General features: G+C 33.4%; 1 long non-coding RNA gene across 3 annotated transcripts in view; it reads left to right on the forward strand.

Moving 5' to 3' along the window:
- Positions 1-4,071: 4,071 nt before the first annotated feature.
- Positions 4,072-24,191, forward strand: part of LOC110743998 — a 55,912-nt gene continuing 35,792 nt past the window's right edge. The window contains exons 1-4 of one of the 3 annotated variants that reach the window (XR_004185904.1): positions 4,072-4,351; positions 9,716-9,778; positions 10,384-10,495; positions 12,130-16,074. This is a non-coding gene — a long non-coding RNA (uncharacterized LOC110743998). Of the gene's footprint in view, positions 4,352-9,715; positions 10,496-12,129; positions 16,075-24,191 lie in introns of those variants that run through there. The other 2 variants (XR_002523937.2, XR_002523936.2) reach the window with 2 other exon arrangements.

Consider the following 24,191-nt stretch of genomic DNA (forward strand, 5'->3'; position numbering starts at 1 on the left):
TATGACAACAAAATTCATAAATATTTCTTTGTTTCTTTTAATTCAACTTCTATTTGCAATCCACAATGGCTTGTGTGGTTTTTCAATGCTTTATCACCAAGCAAAAGCCTCTCTGTTGCCTTCGCCTGGGTACAGATCTCTGCTCTCTGATCCTTGAGAGGAGAGAGAGGGTAGACAATAACATTTGAAGAAATTATGGCTAAAAAGTTTCCAAATTTGATGACCTCTCTATTCCCTTGTACCCAAGAAGCTCAGTAAACTTCAAGTACAAGTACGAGAAACATGAAGACAATTCTACCAACATACATGATATTCAAATTGCTCAAACCAGTAAAAAAGAAAAAATAATCATAATATTAGTTAGAGCAAAAAAAGATATGTTGTATAAAAAGGAACTTGGATAAGAATGACAACATATTTCTTGCCAGTTACAATGTAAGTAAGAAGATAATTGAGCAGCATCTTTAAAGCACAACGAAAAGGCAGAAGATAATAACCTAGGAAACTATTCCTAGTGAAATTGGCTTTTAAATAATAGCAAATGAGGACTTTTCCAGACAGACATGCAAAAGCTGAAGTAACTCATTATCAGCATAATTCATTACAATATAATAATTTCAGACTGTAGATAAAAAGAGAAAGAAATATGGATCTACACAAGGATAAATATTCTGATCTTAGTTCTTTTTTTAGATAACATATCTATTTTATCAAATTTTTCTTATAACAAATTACAGAATTACTTATTAGTTTAATTTCTTTCTTTTCCTTCCTTCCTTCCTTCCTTTCTCTCTCTTTCTTTCTTTCTTTCTTTCTTTCTTTCTTTCTTTCTTTCTTTCTTTCTTTCTTTCTTTCTTTCTTTTCTTTCTTTCTCTTTTCTTTTCTTTCTTTCTCTCCTTTCCCCTTCCTTCTTTCCCTCCTTCCTTCCTTCCTTCCTTTTCTTTTTTTTTGATTTCATTCTGTTACTTAGGCTGAAGTACAGTGCTATGATCATAGCTCACTGCCGCCTGAAACTCCTGTGCTGAGTGATCCTCTTACCTCAGTCTCCAAAGTAGCTGAGACAACAGACGTGTGCAACTATATTTGACTAACTCTATTTTTGTAGATATGGGGGTCTTTCTATGTTGCTCAGGCTGGTCTCAAACTCCAGTTTCAAAAGATCCTCTCACCTTGGCCTTCCAGTACGCTGAGATTACAGGCATTAGCTACCACACCTGGCCACTTTCTTTAAAAAATAATTGTTAAACAAAAATAATAATGTATTGAAGTGTTTATAACATATGTAAAAGTAAACTTCACTCAATTGGTCAAGGAGAAATGGAAGTATATTTTTATAGCATATATATAGAGAGAGAGCATATAATTCTCAATGTCAATTATACTTTAATAAAGCTGTTAAAAATATTCTGAATATCCACAGTAGCACTTGACACCTATAATTTAGATGTTCATACTACCTAATGGAAAAGGTTGAAGACAAATAATTAACATGTATAACTTTATTACTCCCAGGACAAAAATCTATAGAATTGCAATAATAAAATGTAAACTTTCTCTGTGCTAAGATATTCATAAAACTGGAGACTCTGTAGTATAGTGTATCAAATATGTAATCAATTTAAGAACAAATTTAATACTATGAATTATGATTTATACATCTTTAAAAAAATATCATCTAGCTAAATTTGCCTTGTGATGTAAGGGAGTTTAGTATCCTGTTTTTGAAATGTAAAGAAATTTTAATTAGCATAATGTGATAGCAAATATTGCTAATACAGTAGATATAATATGTGCCAAACACCATCCTGAATACAGAAACATTTCTTTTTCTTCTGTAGCTCATGATGCAATTTAAATATGGAATTTACATTTAAATATCACTCTGCTGTGTTCAGAATAGGATTATTAGAATTGCAATAAAACAGAAGATCCTCCCCCCACCACTGTCAACTAACAGCCTAGTATTCCAGGTGAGAAGATGGTGATTTGGCAAGGGGAGCAGTAAAGTTTAAATGAAACAGATGAATATAGGACATATGTCTGATGGAGAGCTAAAACTTACTAAGGAAATGGATGAAAAGAGTAGGGACAAACAAGAAATCAAGAATGCTTCTTACGTTTTTGGGTTTAGGCAACTCTGTAGACCTTGATGCTACAAACCAGGTCTGTAAGAACCGACATGAAGGACAGAAAACAAGTATCTTAAATGTTATCGTCTACCTCATGTTTATTACATAAATCACTTGTATGGTCTTCTTGACTGATATTTATCCAGCCTGGATTTAGAAACACGAGTGATAGAATTACCTTATGAGATAAGGCACTCCTGATTTCAAATTAATGTTGAGGCATATATGAGACCATTTATGTATTGTCCATTATAGTTCTTAACTCAGTTCCGTGGGACACACTTATTCTTGATAATAAATTCAGACAGATTCATTCTAATTTGTTTGGAAATTTAAGTAGTTTATAGATTTATTAAGTTTCTTGAAATCAGTGGACATTAGCCGCCTTTTATCTTTTAAATGTTACTTGGAAAATATGAATATAGAAAATGAGAATTTATACTTTTTAATTTTGATATTACTAACTCAAATGAAAGAAAGCAATATCACAGTAGCTCATGAAACCATATACTTCTACCTATGACTGAAAAAATTTATTTCAACTGAGATCTATATTATTTTACCAGTAGGTGCCAGTCTCAGCTCACAAAACTGAGACTCAAGCACTTGCTTATTGGTAAAATCCATTAGAGGGGTTTTAGTTTTAAAAAAGTACAGAATAGCAGAGATTTTTCTGTCAAGGCAAATGACTATTAATGGAATTTGAAAGCATAACACAATACAAGTTCCTGAACACTCATACAACTCTAACAACTGGAAATAGGATTACTCACTTCTTCCAGATTTTTTATCTTGATATTAGAAAATACTGTTCCCATAAAGCAGCAAGGAATAAAATGAAAGAAAAAATGTAGGTGGAACTTATTGAAATGATTTCATGGCTTACCTTATCTTCCTTCTTGTCTTTATTATTTTGATTTTTTTAAAAATGTGGAATAAACGTAGATGATACATTAAGGCCGAAAGGAATGGATTTTTCTGTACTAAATTGTAATAGCCTGAAGTTCCTGAATCAGACATCGAGGGTCCCCACTTGGTCACTGTCTGCGTGTTGTGAGTTTTCTCTCATTGAAGCAAAATGTATTTGTGTATAACAATAAGATTTAGTACAGTCCTTAGACCATTGCTCTGTGAGCACCACAAATATGCCCATTTTTAGCACAGTCAGGTACTATCAACACTTAAGATAAAAATGTACTTGTGATTATAAGTTGAATCACATGTGTGATTTTAAAAGTATTTGTTAAATGGATTATTTAAGAGATACTTGTATGGATTATAAACGCTTTGTGTGCGTGTCACAGTGTCTCAAACTTTTCTCAGCCCACTAACCTTGTAAAATCATATGGGTAAAAACTTAGGAGGGGACACAGAATTTACAACCAAAGACCACAATAAGGGACTTTTTTGCTTCAGAAAATGCTAAAGCCATTTTGGATAGAAGCTATGTTTGGAAAACACACAAGGGGAACCCCCATACATGGAGGTATTAATTTTATACACAGAAATACTGCCGTTAGCAAATGCATAAAAGTATACCTGCAGCTTGCCAAACTGGCTTTCCTTAAGAGATGAGGGGAATGGTAAAGCACTGGACTGGTAAATCATGAGTGTGGTACTTCCCTTCTACTGCATTTGAGGACTTGTGTGGATGTGCTGATTGACCAGGGTGTGTAAGCACAATGTGGAAAGAACTCATCCTCATTAAATAAAGTATCTCTACCCACAGGCACCTTATGAATGACCCAAAGAGGAAGCAGCTCAGATGGGAAAAGAATGTAAATTGATTTTCACATGCCAAATTCTCCTAGCAGTTTTCTCTGCACCTTATTTCTGCATATGAGATATGGTAGAATTAAGAGAGAGGGAGAGACAAACCAAAACAAAACACAAAAGCTTACTGGTCTGGAAAAGTCACTAAAACAGCACTAAAATACATTGATATAGAGTATGAGTTACCTCAGAACCCCATTCTACCTCTGATTCTTTACATTTCTAGAGGAGGTTATGCCTGCTATGCTTAGGGGGAAAGGCAGAAAATATGTTCAAATGGAAATAAAAACAAATAGCAAAAGTAAGGAAACTACCAACAAAATATTTACGGTCACTAACCTATTGTGTATTTTCAAAACAGAAATGTGTAGACTGAGTGATGTACCTCTAGGAGCATCATTGGTCCTGGAATCAGCTGACTGACCACAGCCTCAAGTTGTCAGCTGAAGGTAGGTAAGATTCTGAAACTGGATAATATGTTGCATGGCCATCTTTAGAAGGAAAAATAATTTATTTTAATTTTCCTTCATTTTCATTTTGATTTTTATCAATTTCAAATACGTTGTAGTCCTTGTTTTTCAGAAAATCACAAAAGGAATTGAAGAAATATAAAGGAGACAAGTAAAGGAAAAATGTAGATCAGATTAAGGCAAGAAAATAAAATACATTTAATTTAAATACAATAACATATCTTCTTCCAATTCTATGGATATATGATGAGTGCTATCCAGATACAAGATATGAAGAAAGGTAAAAAGAAAACCAAATCCAAAGTACGCAAACATTATATTTTTGGCATTACTGTAGTACATACTTTTCAACCTTTTCCCAATAGAATCTTCTTTCTACCATCACAGTCACCTGTGTATAAATCACCAATATCTCCTGCCTATAACACTGTTGTATCTTGCGGAGTGGCATTCTTGCTTCTACTCTTGATTTTTCCAATATGTTTTTCACACAACTGAGTAAATGTGTAAATAGAAGGCAGGGCCTCTAATTAACAGCATGCATGAGCAGGCCCTGCTGACTTTACCATCCTCATGCCTAACTCCTTCCTCCACATGCCTGCCCCACGCCACCACTGTTCCACCCAGTGTTCACTAAGGTAGGGTCCACTGAGGTGCTTTAGTTCCTTAGATAGTTCAAACTTTTGTTTTTCTTTAAGACCTATGTACCTACTGTGTCCTTTACCTGGAATATTGTCTTTTCAGCTTTTGTGGCCATAGTTCACAATAAGAAATAAACTGTACACCATGACGCAACATGTGTGGGTGCATATGTGTGTGTGTGTGTAAAAACTAAAACTAGAGTTTACAAAACAATGCTGATTCTTATCCTTACCATATGTGATATCTCTGAATATTTTTTAAATTTTTAATGACTAGTCATGATTCACTTAATTGATTTTATAAGCCACTATTGTATTGAAACCCAGAGTAAAATTACATGTTAATTTTTACTTATAATATCATTGCGGCATTGACATTCCTTAGGTTTCAAATTAAATGTTATAATCTATTCATGACAGTTGCATCTGACCACCCAATCTAAAACGAGTCCTTCTATTGCTAGTCCACATTGAGTCATAACATAGTTAAACATTTATTGTTTTACCTGTTACTGTGTTCCAACAGACTGTAAAATCTTTGCAGAAAGGGCCTGCAACTTCTAGTTTACTGTTTTGTATCCAGTGTCACGTATACAGCCTGATATATCGTATAGGTCATCGATAACCTCTAACAGCTCCTCTCAGTGTGTAGTGGTTACAAGAAGTCATCTTGCTATCAGTTTTTGGAAGTCAATTATGAGTAGAATTTTAGTTGTGCAGGTAAGCAGGAAAAAAAATAATCTATGTTAAAAAATAAAGGCAATAATTAAGACTCAACATATTTTTATTTGTATAAAATTATTGTATTAGTTTCCTGTGGAAACTGTAACAGATTACCACAATCTGGGTGGTTTAAGATAACAGGAGTTTATTCTCTTTTCTGAAAGCTAGAGTGTGAAATCTGTATCACTGAGCCAAAATCACGGTGTCAAAGGGCCATACTCCATCTGAAACCTCTAGAGAAAAATTTGTCCCTAGTTTCTTCTAGCTTCCAGTGGCTACTGGCATTCTGTGACTTGTGGCTACATCTCTAAAATCTTTACCTTTGCCTTCATACTTATGTTAGCTTATCTGTTTATATCAAATCTCCCTCTGCTGCCATCTTATAAACTACATTGTGATTGCATTTTGAGTTTGCCTGGATAATTCAAAGTTGGGGAAACAGAGTAAAGACAATAATCTCAAAGCAACAAGAGAAGCCTCAATATATAATGACTCTATTGAAGCATAAACATAAGCAAGTGAGTAGGATTTAGTGATAAGGGTCTTAAAAGAACAATCTGAAGTTCTAGTATACATCATGGAGGGGAAAAGAAATCAAATAGATGCCAGCAGTGACAATGCAGAGAGCATTTCTCCAGCCACTCTGGTTATCATCAGGGTGTTTTCAGATGTTGCTCATAGTTTATGGGACTAGGCCTTCAACACACAGAAGGTTTAATAATGCTCAACAGAATAAATTTTAATATTTCTAAAGTCTGCACATAAAAGAATCAGTAGTTTAAATAATTTTTTACATAGGTAATTTGCCACAGTATATGCTACTGTAAAGTAGCATCATAATTTTAGTGTCTAGATTGGCTAAAACCAATATAGCAGTATCTGCTGTCCTTACAGAACTTTCTCTAGGTTTCTTACACATTATGTGCACTGCTATGTCACTCATCTAAGGACTTGTTTATTTTAAAGAAGTTAGGATATGATGGAATAAGAAAAACAAACAAACAAAAAACAAACCAAAAAAACCAGGAGCCTCTGTGACCCAAAATACTATTTCTAGCAAACTATAATTTTTCACTTAATATCAATCCTCTACTTGCTTAATGTAACTTCTATTTTTATTTAGGCAGCAATGACCACATTTCTAACATTTCCTGTAGCTAGGAGTGACCTGTGACCAAATTCTAGCCAGTGAGATGCAAATGAAAGTGTCGTGGAGCATTTTGAGAAAGACATAGGAGCTGCCTTTCAGTGAGATTGATAATTTTCTTTCTTCTGAATTCTTGCTATGTGTAATATGCGTATGATTATGTGAACTGCAAGTTTCCTGGACTATATTGTACCCTTTGAAAAGAAATCCATGCAATCAAGATGATAAAGCAAAAACACAAGAGGTCTTTGCTTTATGGGGGAACAATTGACTTTATTTAAGCTACCGTTGTTTTGATGTTTTTGTTGCATGTGGTTAAACCTAATCCTTTTCTATCTAAAACACTATTATGTATCATTAGTTGTTTAATTGTGTCATTGATAATATTTACTCAAAACTTCATTCTGTAGCAAAATGTCAGCATGTGTAGGGCTACTAAAAAGTTTATAGGAGGCTGGGCATGGTGGCTCATGCCTGTAATCCCAGCACTTTGGGAGACCGAGGTGGGAGGATCACCTGAGGTCGGGAGTTCGAGACCCACCTGACCAACATGGAGAAACCCCGCCTATACTAAAAATACAAAATTAGCCAGGCATGGTGGTGCATGTCTGTAATCCCAGCTACCTGGGAGGCTGAGGCAGGAGAATCGCTTGAACGCCAGAGGCGGAGGTTGCAGTAAGCCGAGATTGCACCTCTGCACTCCAGCCTGGGCGACAGAGTGAGATTCTATCTCTTAAAGAAAAAAAAAGGGGGGTTATAGGTTGGTAAAATATGTCATATCTAACTATGGGCAAACATTTATTCTAAAGTAAAATTATTGCATTTCTTAAGCATAAGCAATTCAAAATCACTGTCTACTTCTTGAAGACCTTATACAGGTTTGATTTTACTGCATTTGCAGTTCACAATTTTCCTTGGCCATTTTCTTTTTTCCAACTGCAAATATGACTTTTATCATGTAAATCACCAGTTAGCAGTTAATCTGAAGTTTTGATGCCATGTTTCATGGCTAAATTGTAATAGTGTAGAAAGCTTTCTAATTAATATGGCAAGATATTGGGGGATGTACTGAACAATTTTGATTTCATATATCAGCTGCAAGTTATAGCTGCTTTGGCTAAAAGACAATTTGTCCACATGAATGTAAGAATAACTTTTATCTGTCATGCAAATTTATTTTTTATGATAATCTTTTGATTTCTCATTTGATGGTCAACTTATTTCAGCCTATTACTAAAGCTCATAAATATGCCACTCAATCTAATTAATATGCATTTCTGTTCTAAGTGCACATAAATTGTATGTATATTCTGTTGTAAATACAGATTTACCACATTTTTATTTTTTTCTGGCATCTCCACAAACCAATCTTTTGATTCAAAGGTAAAGCTCTGGGTCATAGTATTCAGTTAAGGGGATATTTAAAAAAGATATTTCAAGTTCAATTTTGCTAGTATCTTTATTTTTAATATTTCAGAATTGTCAGATTTCTACTGAATCCAGGCTGGTTGCAGTGGGGAGTTAGGGTATGAGAGGGGACCTTTTAAAAAATGTGTTTCTGTAGCCCGGGGCTGTTTCTGACTGTTGATTTGATGATTGATCTTGGTTCATCTCTATGGGTGCACAAAGGAAATCTTACATGCCAATGTTAATCTGTCCTACAGGGCCATATTGAGAATGTCCTAGTCCTGTATTTAAAAGTGCATATTCTAAGTCACTGAGCCATTGCATAGATTTTTAAATGTCATAAAAATTGTGTGTGGTGATCAATTATAATAATTATGGTAACCTAACTTTGCAAGATAGGTGAACTAAATTAACCAGTGTATTTAAACTTGGAGTGCATATTGTATTTTATATTTGTATTTTATTAACATTGTGATTATTTCATTGATGCTTGTACATCCAGCGTCTTGGGGTGCTTTGAAATATATTTGCACAATAGTGGTTAATCATTTACACTATAGGCAGATACCTTCTTAAAAATAGATTTGTTTTATAAATTTATTTGGAAGACAGCTATTAAGAACATCAAAAAACAGTTTCACAAAGGCTCAAGTTTTAAAACTATGCCTTAGGTTATCCCATGACAGAATATTTAGACTACACAGTAGTCTATATTGAAAACTGAAATATTTAAAAAATTAAGCCATAGAAAGTTAATAATATAAAACATTGAATAAGGTTTTTTAATGTTTTGCAGCTTAATGTTTTTATAACATACTGGTAGTTTGATGCACTTGGACAATGTAATATCTTCAAATACATGTACAGCATACTCAAACAATTCTCTTCAAATATATGTATGCATTCAATCTAAAGCATAAATCTCATATAACATAAGTAATCTGAAACAGTATTACTATACTTACTAACAAATGAGTTTGCTACAGAATATTCTGATGACATACCAAAAGCTCAGATGCAGACAACTTCAAATATGTAAAATGTTTTGCGATTTTTTCCTCTGTGAGGTACTGTATAGAGCATATTTGAGGATTACATAAGAAAGTACACGCAAAACATTTCACACCTTGTTTAGCAAATGCTTATTCAAAAGCACACACTTCCAGAAACAAAATTCACATTTGTTTTAATGTCATAAAATTTTAATTTACATAAAGACTTCAAAATGTTTGTGTTAGTTATTTCAGGTATTATACAAATGACAATGCTTTAACTGTAGAAATGGTTTCATGTGTTTAGTTGTAAATGACCCATTTTCAATTGTTACGACAGTCAACATTCCACTGAGGAGAAGCTTTAATGTCTCTTTTAAAAATTAGTTATGCTTCAAATTACTAATCCATTCTGACTGCCTGTTGTAACCAGGTACTCTCATGAGGGTAGATGAGGAATTGAATGATATGACTGACCAGCTCACACTTTTAGAAGGTATGAGATAAATTTTATTTATAAACCAAATTTGATTTTGAGTTAAGGACCAGTCCTGTTTAACTCAGGTCATCTCCAAACATGAAATCCTAGAGAGAAATGAGTATTGCCTTATTGATTAACACATAAGTAACTGTCACCTCACAGTAATTGCACTGTAAACAACAAAACTTGCTTTCCTTTACTTTTACAAAAATGGAAAAAACAAAAGAGGTTTCTATTTCTATAATCCTGTCTGTGCTTTGTTTATGGTGCAAATACAGAAGTTTTTCTATATAGGTTCATTTCGACTGATAAGAGGATGTAAAGGCATAAAAGTCATTATTACCTAGGCAAGTATACAACATTTATTCTTTTTAATTAGTTTCCATTATCTTTCATGAAGGAGTTCCTATTTTTTATTTTTATTTTTAGACAATAGTCAAAACCACTGGTTTTAAAAGAACAGCTCCTGTTTTGCTCTACCTGTCTGAGATATGGAAGTGTTCCAGAAAATTTTGGAGCTGATCATCCCCAAGAGTACAGAGCTGTTGACAAATTACAAAATGCTCTATGGATAATTTTTTTTGAAAATAAGGTTGTCTGTATATCCTCCCTTTTCACAGGTCATTTGCAGTTCTTAAAAAAGAAATACGAAAATATATTAGGCTCAAGAAAAGCTGCTCAGTCCACTTTTGCTGCTCTCTGCATCTATCCATACAAAGAAAAATGGATGAGGTAAAACATTTTCTGACTAGCACATAAAGACTTCAGCTCTTATCTCCTAGAAAAACTATAGGAAAAAAAAAAAAAAAAAAGCCCTGTGTTTTAAGTGTATAGACACTTTCTTACATGTTTAGTGTTATCTGCTATCATATATTCATCTCCATACAGGGCAACTCTGCTTGTTTATCTCAGCATGATTTCTTCCTTTCATTTATTTATGCTTGTTTTTAAATGTCACCTAGGAAAACTCATAGAAAGTGGAAATATTCTGTATTCTTAGTGTATTTGCTTTTCTTTTTTTGTTTGTTTGTTTCAGTTTCTTCTTTTTTTTTTTTTTTTTTTTTTTGAGACGGAGTCTCGCTCTGTGGCCCAGGCTGGAATGCAGTGGTGCAAACTCGGCTCACTGCAAGCTCTGCCTCCCTGGTTGACGCCATTCTCCTGCTTGCCTCAGCCTTCCAAGTAGCTGGGACTACAGATGCCCACCACCACGCCCGGCTAATTTTTTTGTATTTTTAGTAGAGACGAGGTTTCACCGTGTTAGCCAGGATGGTCTCGATCTCCCGACCTCGTGATTTGCCCACCTCGGCCTCCCAAAGTGCTGGAATTACAGGCGTGAGCCATAGCGCCCGGCCTTTCGTTTCTTCTTACTCTAATTTCCCTGTGTTACATGGTCTTCCCTTTGGTACCTTTTGGATTGTTGTTTTATACTTTGTGACTCCTTTATGTGCTTTTAAAATATAGATCTATTTATGTAATGTGTTATTTTGGGGAAGACACCAAATCTTATACTTACTTTTCATTTGCCCTGATATCTATTTTAGTTTAGAAAATAAAATGGCTTCTTCATAATTAATTTATTTCCTTATATTTTGCCTTAATAAATGGTACCTGTGATGGTTAATTTTAGGTTTCAGCTTGACTAGCTAGTCACATAGCTGGTAAATCTTTATTTCTGGCTGTGCCTGAAATAATAGTCTTTAATAGACTGACATTTGAATCAGTCTACTAAGAAAGTTTCACCCTCACCAATGTAGGTGGGCACTAGCCAATTAACTAAGGGCCTGGATAGAATAAAAAGACAGAGCAAAGGCGAATTCCTTTTCTCCTCTTGGGAGCTGGGACAACTTTCTTTTCTGCCTTTGGACATTGGAACTACTATGTTCTCTGGCACTTGAACTCCGGGGTTTGCACCAATAACTTCCAGGTTCTTAGGCCTTTGGCTTTAGATTGAGAGTTATATCATTGAATTCCCTGTTTCTCCAGAGTGCAAATGGCCTATATTGTGACTTCTCAGCCTCCATAATCATGGGAGCCAATTCTATCTAATCTATCTATCTATCTATCTATCTATCTATCTATCTATCTATGTAAATATCTATCATCTCTTATTGGTTCTGTTTCTGTAGGTAATTCTGAGTCATAAAACAATGAAACTATGTCAAGTCCGCAGCAATATGCAAGTTAAGGACAATCCACAATCTTAATGTTGAAAATTGTTCCGGCAATCCAAGTTGCCACTCTCCCATATTTAGTCATTTAACTTTCACTTAGCCAAAAGAAACTGGGCACAGGAAAGATGAGTGCCTGGGTATTGGAGAAAGTGGGATGATGTCTAGAACGCACTTTTTGTCCTTTTGTTTTTTCAGATCTTTGTACTGCTATCTTTTGAGCCAGAGGAAGTTAGCTAATAGGAAAAACGTCCAGATGAGATAGCTGGATTGGGATAGTTCATATTGCCAAAGTAAGTTGTTCATTAGGATCTGTGAAGAATGACAAATACCAAAGGCTTTCCAACTAATCTGGGTTGATGAAGAGGGAATTTGTTGAAATCCTCTTGAAATAACTTCAATCAACATGGGGACTATTTTTTTAGCTGTATTTCTTTGCTTATGTTTTTTCACTTCCAATCTGTTAAGCAATGGAAAATAAAACAGGCAATGATAGGGACTCAGGGGAAACAAAAAAATGAACAAACAATGCTGGAACTGTCATTAAATTATCCTTGCTTATTTATCTGTTACTGAGGAAAAAATTGCATTTAAAAAACCAGGAATGGCTTAAAAAATTAATTTACTAGTTTAAAAATTATGTTCTAGCATAATTGGCAATATATGTGTATTTGAGTCTTCTCATGTTCGAAATCAAGTAAACAATAATACTTGTTATTGGATGCCTACTTTGTAGCACAAACTGTATTAAGGGCTTTATCTTATTAATCCTCACTAGAAACCTACTCAGGTGGGACTATTTTGCATTATCAGACAACTGAGGCTTAGAAAAATTAAGGCCAAAATGGTAGTAAATGATGGGACTAGAAACAATTATCCATGTATTTATGGTCAAGCATTTGCTTGTTTGGCTCATATTGTGGCTGTTTTTCTGTTACAGATGCTTTGTATAATTTTAACATTAGTTTAAGGTTAGCATTTCAAAGATGAAATTTTTTTTTTCTGTAAACAAAATGTCGGCATAATTAATAACTACAATTCCGGATCAGCCACTGTTTACATGAAAAAGTATGTATGTTTAGTATATTTAAAGATGTAAGCTTCCTATTTTGTATTGTCTCCAATACAATTGTCTCCAATGGGTTCTGAATAGTTTTTCTGTTAATTTTATGTATGTGGAATTGGCTATAGGAAATCATACTTCCTTACCACTTCATCATTTCCTCCCCCATTCTCTCCCCAGTAATATTAAGGTGACTTAAAGTTGACCTTTGATTTTTCAGTGGTGCTTTTTCATTTGCCTTAACTTTCATCACAGCATTTGTGTGATGCCCAGGTAGTGGGAAAATGCATTCATATAAGGGGCTTTGTTATATATGTCTAGTGTAACTCATTAGTCTTCTGAGAACACACATAGTACAGAGAGCACTTGAGATTGATATTTGTAAGGCTAATGAGCCTCTGATTGACATCTGAATAGTTATAGTTAGCAAGACGTGTGCCCTCCAATTATTTATGGTGGTTAACATAATCCAGGATTCCTTCTCATCCTTGAAATGTGCCTTATCAGCTACCTTAAGGAACACACACACACACACACACACACATACCCATACACATGTACACACACACTCACACACTCTTCTGATTTTCTTCATGGTAAACAGAACAAAATCTAATATATTTTTTAAAGTTTTTATTTAATATTTTATTCTGTTTAGAAGAAATTATTTTCAGTAGTTTTCATTAAAATATTCTGTTAGGAAGAAGGAAACAATAAAAATAATGTCATTGTGTGGGATATGATGGTAATCAGGAAACTGCATACATAAAAGTATATTGAGAAGTATTCACACAATATATACTTTCAAAAGCTCAGGCTAGGTAATCATGGATCATTATTTGAGTCTTGAGTTAAAATCATATTAATTCCTGAATTCATTCGACAAATATTTGCTGAGACTATACCATATGCCTTACACTGTGCAAAATTCTAGGGATATGACCAGGAACAATATAGGCATGGTCCTTGTTACAAATTGTATAGAGTCTGGTGGGCACAGATATGTAATTAAGTAAACTATGAAATATGATAAATGTCATGGTAGGAAGATTGCATACCGGGAGGAAATATTCTATTTGGAGGTCAAGAGATTTTTATTAGAGAAAACAGACAAGAAATATTTTTAAAAAGAAAAGAAAGGCAATCAGTGAAACAACAATGTGGGGACTCTGTGTGTGTGTGTGTGTGAGAGAGAGAGAGAGAGAGAGAGAACGACAGAGAGAGAGAGAGGAAGAGATAGTAGTGGACACCTACTGTTCTGCAAGTCATTTTCTGAAGCTACTTTATTATTTGTAATATAAGGCAGTTTGATTTCTGCTTAGAAAAATGTTATGTGTCTAAACTATGAAATTCTAAAAGCAACATTACACAAATGAAACTAAAAGAGCCAAGCAGTCTTAATTCTTAAGCATTATATTGCCTGATAAAAACTTCCACATTTAAAAAATTTACAACAATAATTGTTTTGAACCAATAAGATAATAGAGTCATTTTCAGATGAGTATAAATCTTAGAGTGTGCTAAATGCTACCTTAGCATTTAGCAAATTTCTATTGGAATAAGCTAAATGATGTTCTAGGCTTGAAAGAATGATTGAAGTCTCAGAGGTGCATAACTTTTCATCATGGGGCAATGTGCCAAGTGACAGGTAGTGGTATTTACACATCTGAGAACAACCCATTTGCTCTAAATAAAATCCAACTGCATGCAGAAAATTAATTTCATAAAATCCAACTTGTAAGAAAGACCACCTTTCATGCTGCAAATATAATTTAAATAAAATTCAGAGAGATGTAGACCAGCAGAATCAGGCCTATTACAACTTCAAATTCTTAAGTTTCTCCTATCAGACACTAGTATACAATCCTGGCAACCCCTCACTTCTAGAAATCTGAAAAAAAGGGAAAAAGCCCAGTGGTAATGTAAGTTAGTGAAATTTTCTGGTTTGGTCTGGTGTGGAATGAACTTTTCATTGAAATCATTGAGCCAAACTCAATGTCAGAAGTACCCAAATAAAGGACTTGTACTCATAGCAGATGGACTGAGGAGAAACCATTTCCCAAAACACTGGAAATACTTGGGTTGCATTATTGTTTGTCAACATGTAGGCACTAACTCTACTTTCTCTCTCCAGGTGAAAGTATGACTTTGTTGATGTGAAACTAGTTCAAGAAATAAGAGGTTTTCTCTTTGAATTATTTTCGTGCAAATATCTGGTAGTCTTCCCTATGATATTAAATACTTTTATATTCAGTTTAATACAGTATCATTTAAGTAACATACCTATTTTTAAAAGAATGCTTATTGAATTCGAAATAATTTAGTTTTAATGATGAAAGTTTAAGAAAAAGTGTCAATTATTTGAAAATATTTGTCTATGCATATTTTTCAATGAACCTCCTACTTTTCTCGTAAAGATAACATGACCTGGTGAAGAAATAATACCTGGTTACTTGGGTGTAGCATCAAAATTACTAGCTCTGACATTGTACTGTCATAAAAACAGACTCATAGACCAAATGAACAGAATAGAAAGCCCAGAAATTGTTCCGTACATTTATAATTAATTGGTTTTCACCAAAGATGCCAAGAACACACATGGGGAAAGAACAATTTCTTCAATAAATGGCATGGGAAAAACTGGATATTCATATGCACAAGAATAAAACCAGAACTTTATTTTACACCATACATAAAAATAAATGCAAAATAAGGACTTAAATGGCAGACTGGAAACTGTAAAACTACTAGAAGGAAACAAGGAAAAACCCCCATGTCATTGGCAATGGTATTTTTGCATGTAAATCCAAAAGTACAGGCAATAAAGCAAAAATGAATGAATTACATTAAGCTAAAACGTTTCTGCACAGCCAAGGAATCAATCCACAGAGTAAAGAAACAGCCTACAGAATGGGAGAAAATATTTGCAAACAATGTATCTGGTGAAAAGTGAATATCCAAAATACCTAAGGAATCCAGACAACTCAGTAGTAAGAAAACAAATAACCAGGTATTTTATTTTCCTTGAGACAGAATCTCACTTTTTTGCCCAGGCTGGAGTGCAGTGGCGTGATCTAGGCTGACTGTAGCCTCCGTCTCCCAGGTTCAAGAGATTCTCCTGCCTCAGCCTCCCGAATAGCTGGGATTACAGGCATGTGCCACCATGCCAGGCTAATTTTTGTATTTTTTTTTTTTTTTTTTTTAGTAGAGATGGAGTTTCACCATGTTGGCTAGGCTGGTCTTGAACTCCTGGCCTCAAGTGATCTGCTGCCCTGGCCTCCCAAAGTGCTGGGATTACAGGTGTGAACCACTGCGCTAGGCCTAGATTTTAAATAGAAAAATGATCTGACTGGTTATTTCTTAAAAGGATAAATATAAATGGCCAACAGAGATATAAAAAAATGCTCAAAATCATTAATCATCAGAGAAATGTAAATTAAAACCATAGTAAGATTTCCTTTCATACCTGTAAGAATAGCTACTATAAAGAAGAAGAAAGAGAACAAGTTTTATTAAGAATGTGGAAAATGAGGAAGTCTTGAACACTGTTGGCAGGAATGTAAATTGGCATAAAATTATGAAAAACTGAATAGTAGTTCCTCAAAAAATTAAAAATATAAATGTATGTTCCCACAATTCCTCTACTGGGTATATATTCAAAAGAAAATACAACAGTGTGCCAAAGAGCTATCTGCACTCCCATGTCCATTGAAGCATTATTTACAATAGCCAAAATATGGAATTAACCTAGTGCCTATCAGTGAATAAATTGGTAAATAAAATTTGGTAAATACACAATGGAAGACTATTCAGCTTTTAAAAAGAAGGAAATCCTTTCATTTATAACAGCATGGATGAACCTGTTGGACATTATGTTAAGTGAAATAATTTGGACACAGAAAGACAAATACTGCATGATCTCACTTATTTGTAGTATCTAAAAAAGTTGAACTCAAAGAAGTAGAGAGTAGAATGGTGCTTACTTTGGGCAGAGTAGGGGGACACTTGGGGAGATGTTGGTCAAAGGATACACAATTTCAGTTAGATAGGAAGATAATTTCAAGAGATCTATTGTACATCATGATCACTGTAGTTAATAGCAATGTATGGTATTAAAAGTTGGTGAGAGGGTAGATTTTAATTGTTCTTTACAGAAAAAAGTGAAGTAATACATATGTTAATTAGCTCAATTTAGTCATTCCATAATATGTACATATTTTAAAACAACATGTACATGATACATACAAATTTTTATTTTTCATTTAAAATAAATAAGTACATACATATCTATATAAATACATAAATAACTTACTAGCTCCGAGTTTCTGGGCCATGCATTTGCCCTTCCATACTTTCAATTTCTTTTTTTCCACATGAAAAAGTAAAATGAGAAAGTGAATAGTTAAAAAAATCAGAGATTATCATCTGGATTGAATGAAAAGATATAGAAATGGAATTTACCATAATAATCAAAAAATGCTCAATAAATGTTAGCTGTTATTTGCACAAATGTAGGGGAAACAAGAATAACCAACCAACCAACAAACAAACAAAAAAAACCAGAGTAAGATTAAAAAGAGCATCAAAGTTTTCATAAAAATTAACCTGTTTCAAAATTAAAAAGAAAAAAAAAAAACACTTTGGTCTCTCTTCCCATCTCATACCCTCCCCACAAGTTGGAGAGAGAGTAAATTTATACATTGAATTGTACGTAATTGTGTGTAAGACAGTCCCATCACTATTAGTCAATTAGGACATCTATAAAGTTGTTGAAATGTATATTTATGCCATAAATATTCAAAATAAATATCTATAATAATGATAAACATTTCTGTCCAATTTTATTTCCAACTATTCATCTTTAATGATTTTAAGAAATCAAAATAAAATTCACATTTCAAATAGGCTCCATTTGGGCCCAGCGACATCTCTTCCCCAAGTATAAGATATTCTCTGTTGTGGAACATCCTATAAAACCTCACTGTGAGGTAAACTTCTGTTGTTGTTCAGGAAGACCCTTAGAAAGTGAAATAGCTTTGGTTTTGCATCCTCTGCAAAGGTGAGCGGCAATAAGACGATGCGATGCACTCAGTCCAGGACTGGCCGGACTCGGAGCAAAAGGATGCTGCAGTCAAAAAACAAGTTATGAGCAGAAACAAAAGCAACGGGTATAATTAATCTTATAATTTCCACTGTAAAGCTAATTGCGCTCAACATTTTACCATGTAGAGATAATAAATATGTCAATAAAAAAGCAGACTCTTAACGGTCAGTAATTGAATATTAATCTAAATCTTAAACCTTTCTACAGACGTATTTGATCTTTCAATAGTTTTAGTCTACATGAATAGTTTTATTTTACCCTATTCATCTTATCCCTTAAACTTTCATCTGCTAGAGTACATAATTATCTTGTACATTATAGTGGAAAGACATTAATTTAACAAGATGCAAAATAGCCATTAAAAAGCTTTGGAAATATTTTACAAATCAATTTTCAATTATGTATATTTTAAACTTCATATCTTTAGTCCCCATTATGTGATGGACAACATATCAAGAGTATTACATGGCCTATAACTTCCTTTTACTAGCAACTGTTTTAGGTAGATTATATTATGTTAATTTCACAGACGAAAAATTTTAGATTCAAAGAGGTTGAAAATATTGCCAAAGATTTCATAGATAAATATGTAGAAGATAAATTCATATATAAATTCGTAGCTTTGTCTGCCTATGTATAAGTTACATTGTTTGATGAAAATAAAATTATATTTAAGTAGTTATATATTCGTATTAAGAATATATAAAAATACTTATATTTATATATAAAGTGTTAAATATAACTTCAAGGTGTGTTACATAAAAATAGCATCTTCCCAGCTTCCAATTCCCTATAGGCCATCATATTCAAGTCTTTAGCTATTTTGGTATGTATCTCTAAACCCTTAAAAAATATATACTTTTAGGCCGGGCGCGGTGGCTCAAGCCTGTAATCCCAGCACTTTGGGAGGCCGAGGCGGGTGGATCACGAGGTCAGGAGATCGAGACCATCCTGGCTAACATGGTGAAACCCCGTCTCTACTAAAAATACAAAAAAAAAAACTAGCCGGGCGTGGTGGCGGGCGCCTGTAGTCCCAGCTACTCGGAGGCTGAGGCGGGAGAATGGCGTGAACCCGGGAGGCGGAGCTTGCAGTGAGCCGAGATCGCGCCACTGCACTCCAGCCTGGGCGACACAGCGAGACTCCGTCTCAAAACTAACACTAAAACATTTAAAAATATATATATATATATATATACTTTTAAATGTTTTAGTGTTAGATATTATCTACTGACTAGCTACCACTGAAGTTGTGGTTATAGTTCTTAAAACATTCAGATCCAAACACAGAACACGTGTTGTCTGTCCCCCCCTTCCCACTTCATTCATCAGTTATAATTTTGACTACATAAGTGAAAATTTATATTATCGTGATTAGGTAAATATTCAAATTTGTGATGAAAAATGATAATTATTATTTATTATGAATATGTTTATTTCTTGTTCAAGTTTTTTTCATTGAGCAAATGTTTCCATTTGCTTTCCTTATTAGGTACCTACGATTAACACTCAAAATCTCCCCACTTGTGAAAAATCTACTGTCCATAAATTTAGAACTATATTATATACTTCAATTTCTTCTGACATGCTTCAGTCTGAATTTGTTTCTCTCTGGCACTATGAGGTTTCTTTTGCCTCTATCTTTTTTTTTCCCTGCTTGGATGCTATGTCTTATTCTTTAATGATTTATTCCCTTGTTTTTGAGAAACACATATATCAATGGCTTTATGAGAAAGAATTCTTAGGACTTATTGTTTTGCTGTCTGGAAGCTGAGAGGATCATTTTTGTTCATGCTGTCTTGAAATTTCATATTTGCTTTGATATATGTGTTTATTTTCATCCACTGCCCTGGCCATGTGTTGAGTTGTTTTAAATCTGAAAATCGATATCTGTTCTAAGGGTACTTTTACTCCACCTTTCCAAAAATAGAAGTCCTCTCACCCACTTTAGAGAAGTATTATGATGTACTTTTTCTACTCTCCTCAATCTTTGACCATTTTACTCCATTACATGCATTAACCCACCATAAACAAAGTATCTGACTTTCTATCCCTTATCACACACAAAATAGAAGACATGAGATAGGAGAGCAATGTACAGACTAACTGTTTTCTAATTTTTGTTCCTATGTGAAAGTTTTATTGTTTCCTCTTTCACATTTCAAATTGACTCTCACCTTGAGACATTGCTATACCACTCTCCTTGCTTACTGCTTTTCTGAACTTTTGATATCTGATAATTTACTGATTGTAACACATAGGCTGCAGTGAAATACACATGCAATTTACACAGAGAGAGCTCTAGTGTCTAGCTGTGTAGCTTCTCAGGATATCAATCTTAAATTTTTGCACGAATACCACAGAACATGCCAGCAGATACTGGGTTCTGGTCACATCAATGCAAAGACCTCACATTCTGCTCCATTCTCTAATACAGACTTAACAGAATGACAGACACAATATCAAAACAGAAAACCAATATATTATTTCTGTTTGCAAATATCATATCACATTTTCACAAAACAAAAGCAGAATAGAAAGGTATAGAAAACCATGAACCTACGAGACTCCAGGTTGAGAGTTAGTCACTAAAGCATGTCTGTGGAACAGTAAAGATTAAACAATTTCCAAATGAGTTCGATCTAGATTCAGATTTATTTCTTAATCTAAGGAAAAATTTGGGTCTCTTCTACTTTGAAAAAGAGACTGAAATATATGCTTCTGCTGGTTACTTGAAGTGCATCTCATAGTGAATTGCAGCCTTAGTGACAAGAGACAACATGAACCTTGTTTCATTAAGAAAAAAACGGAACTAACTTATCCAGTCAATAGCTTTATTTTTAATATCCTTTCTATGACAGGAGCAAGAATCTCCAATTTCCATAATAAAATATATTTGCTTTTGAAATGGGAGCCCAAGTCTTAAGATAAAACTGTTTAAAATCAAGAAATAGAAAAGAGTGAACAAAGAGAAATGAGAGGAGAAATGAGAGAGAGTGAGAAAGAGAGGGTTAATCTCAATCTAACAATAAAATTCTAAAATATATGAAGGCATTTAACATTGAGAAAACAGTATCTCCCCTAAAAAATCAACAACCACACTATAATTTATGTAAGATAAAATTAAATTTGAGAGTTGGAGGAATTATAATTCTTCATACTCATGAAATAATTACATCGATTTAAAAAGAAACCCTCAAAAAGAAGTAGGGAGGAACAAAAAACGTGTAAATATGAAAAAATTAGAATCTTAGAAATAAAGCATTTCACAACTGAAATAAAAGTACTACACTGGAAAGATAATCCTAGGATAAACATGCAAATAAATATTGATGAATGGGAATTTAATATGGAGGAATTCCCACAGATTACAGACAAGAAGAAATAAGAGATTTAACAATTATGAAAGAACATTTAAGGGGTGGGGAGAATAGTTGGAGAGTCTGCAGCACAAATCTATAGAATTTTTGTTCAGCATAAATCAAGAAAAAATATCATAACAAACACAAAATATGAATAGATTATGAAAACAGAAATTAAGAGAATTCACTTCCAGGAAGCCCTTATTAAATATTAATAAGTATAGAAATATGTGAGATATGAAAAGATGTTAAGAGGAAAATTTTACAAATAATTACATTTAATTAACACTTCCAGTTAAAAACAATTCCAGTAGGGTGTGTGCATTTTTAAAGTTATAAAAATGAAACAGGGACGTTATAAAATTCTGATGGTGGGTAAGAGATAAAAGTAAATAAATTAGGCTAAGATCGTTTTTTATCACAATTCATAACTTAATTATAAGAAAAATTAAATTATAATTTTTAACAGACAAATTGGTAGAAACTGTGAATACTATTAGATGTTTTAGAAAAGTTATGATTTTATGCTTTGTTAGAAAATTTTCTGAGGTATGTAAGTTGAAAAAATATAACTATAAAACTAGTGGAAATATACTCAATAACTACTAAACCAAATGTTTAGGAAGTAAAGAAGAGATGTTTTTTTATTCAACCAAGGTTGGAAAGAAGGAAAAAAAAAAAAAGCAGTAAAGAAAAGAATGACTGATGGGATGGGGGAAATTATATAATTAATTAGAATGGAATTTCACAACTTAGAAGACATACATTTGCTAAATTATTGCAAGTTGAAAACCTTTGATGAAAATTATGTTCACACACTCAAAATCTCACTCCATAAGTTGCTTAATGATTATGAGCATTTCAAAAAAGAGTTTAAACAAATATATGAATTAAAGTAACCATTTAAATACATAAATGAAAAAAAAATTCATCACTTTATTACCTTATAAAGCATCAAACTTCACCAATGATAGGGCAAATTGACACAATATTTTCTATGTAATGGTATAACAAGATGATTTACATTAATTGGATCTTGGGGAAATAATGAGTCAAATGTAAATTTAGAGGTTTCTTGAGAATAAATGCTTTGGATTTTTAGAAGGTGTCCATGTCATGAGAGAAAAGAAAGTTTGAGGGATGGTGAAGGTTAAAGTAGGTTAAAGTAGTCTAAAGAGTCATGAAAACCAATTAGGATGACTTTTGAGTCATTAATGTTTGTTTAGCTATAATGCATATTATTGTGATGAGTGGGAAATTTTAATTTGGTCTGTATAATAAATAACAGTATTTTAATATGTTAACTTTCCCAATTGAAAGAGATTTATTTTACTCATATAATAGTATGCCTTCCTTGTTAAGGAAATACTTCTAAAGCATTTTATGACAGACCTTTGTATTATGCACATGGACTTTTCTATTGGTTTAATCATTTTGGAAGAAAATTGGACATCATTTAATAAACTGGAATATGCTCATGGCTTCCTGGAGATAGTTCAGCACACATGCAGCAGGCATGCAATAATGCTCATATTGGCATTGTTTTTAATAGCAAAAACTTGAATAAACATAAGTGCCCGTCAACAAGATTCAGAATACATTGTTTGGTGTATTCATAATGGAATACTAAAAAGTACTATACAGAAGTGGAAATGAAGGAACTATACACTCTTTAACATAATGACTTGAGAATAATTTAAAAAAATAGAGATGCCAACTGTGTATATACATATACACTCATATAGATTATTCAAAACATGCAAATGTGATGTAATGAAGAGCACACACATATTAAATATAATATTCAGAATAGTGATTATCCTTGGGGAAGGAAGAAGAAAAGATAACACTGGGGAGGAATATAGTAAAGGCTTTAGCAACATTGTCATATTTTCTTTTTTCTTAAAGTGGTTGATGAGTGCCTAAAAGATCCCTCTCTCTCTCTCTCTCTCTCTCTCTCTCTGTACCCCGCCTCTAATAGTTTGTAAAAATAATCACTAAAAATATCCAATTATGGGATTTTTTTAGGAAAAAACACACAGACACACACACACATATGCATGTGCACACACACCAATTTCAGATATATACAACTTATGGAAAACATACTGAAAACAAAGCCACACATGAAGAAAGAAAAAGATAAAATATTAAACCAATTAAATAAATGCCAATTAAAAAATAACTCCCTAGAAAATACAAGCATCCTAAAATGTTATATATCTTAAACTCTTAGCAAAGGCAAATTAAAAACTGAATGGATTATAAAAGGAAATTAGACATTTAGCATTTATGGTGATAAATTTCATTTTTGATTCTTTTTTAAAACATAATTTCAACTTTTACTTTTAATCCAGGGCATACATGTGCAGGTTTTTTACCTGAGTATATTGCATGATGCTGAGGTTTGGAGTATATAATTGATCCTGTCACCCAGGTACTGAGAGCATAATAACCCAACAGGTAGTTTTTCAACCCTTCCCCACTTCTTCCTCTCTTCCCTGGTAGTCCCCAGTGTCTATTGTTACCATCTTTATGAGTATCCATTGTTTAGCTCCCACTTATAAATGAGAACATGTGGAATTTGGTTTTCTGTTCTTACATTAATTTGCTTAGGATAATGGCCTCCAGCTGCATCCATGTTGTTGCAAAGGACATGATTTCATTCTTTTATAAGGTTGTGGTACATGATAATATTCTATTGTGTACCACATTTTCTGTAATCCACTGTTGA

Source organism: Papio anubis, chromosome 8 (assembly GCF_008728515.1).
Source record: "Papio anubis isolate 15944 chromosome 8, Panubis1.0, whole genome shotgun sequence".
Lineage (NCBI taxonomy): Eukaryota > Metazoa > Chordata > Mammalia > Primates > Cercopithecidae > Papio > Papio anubis.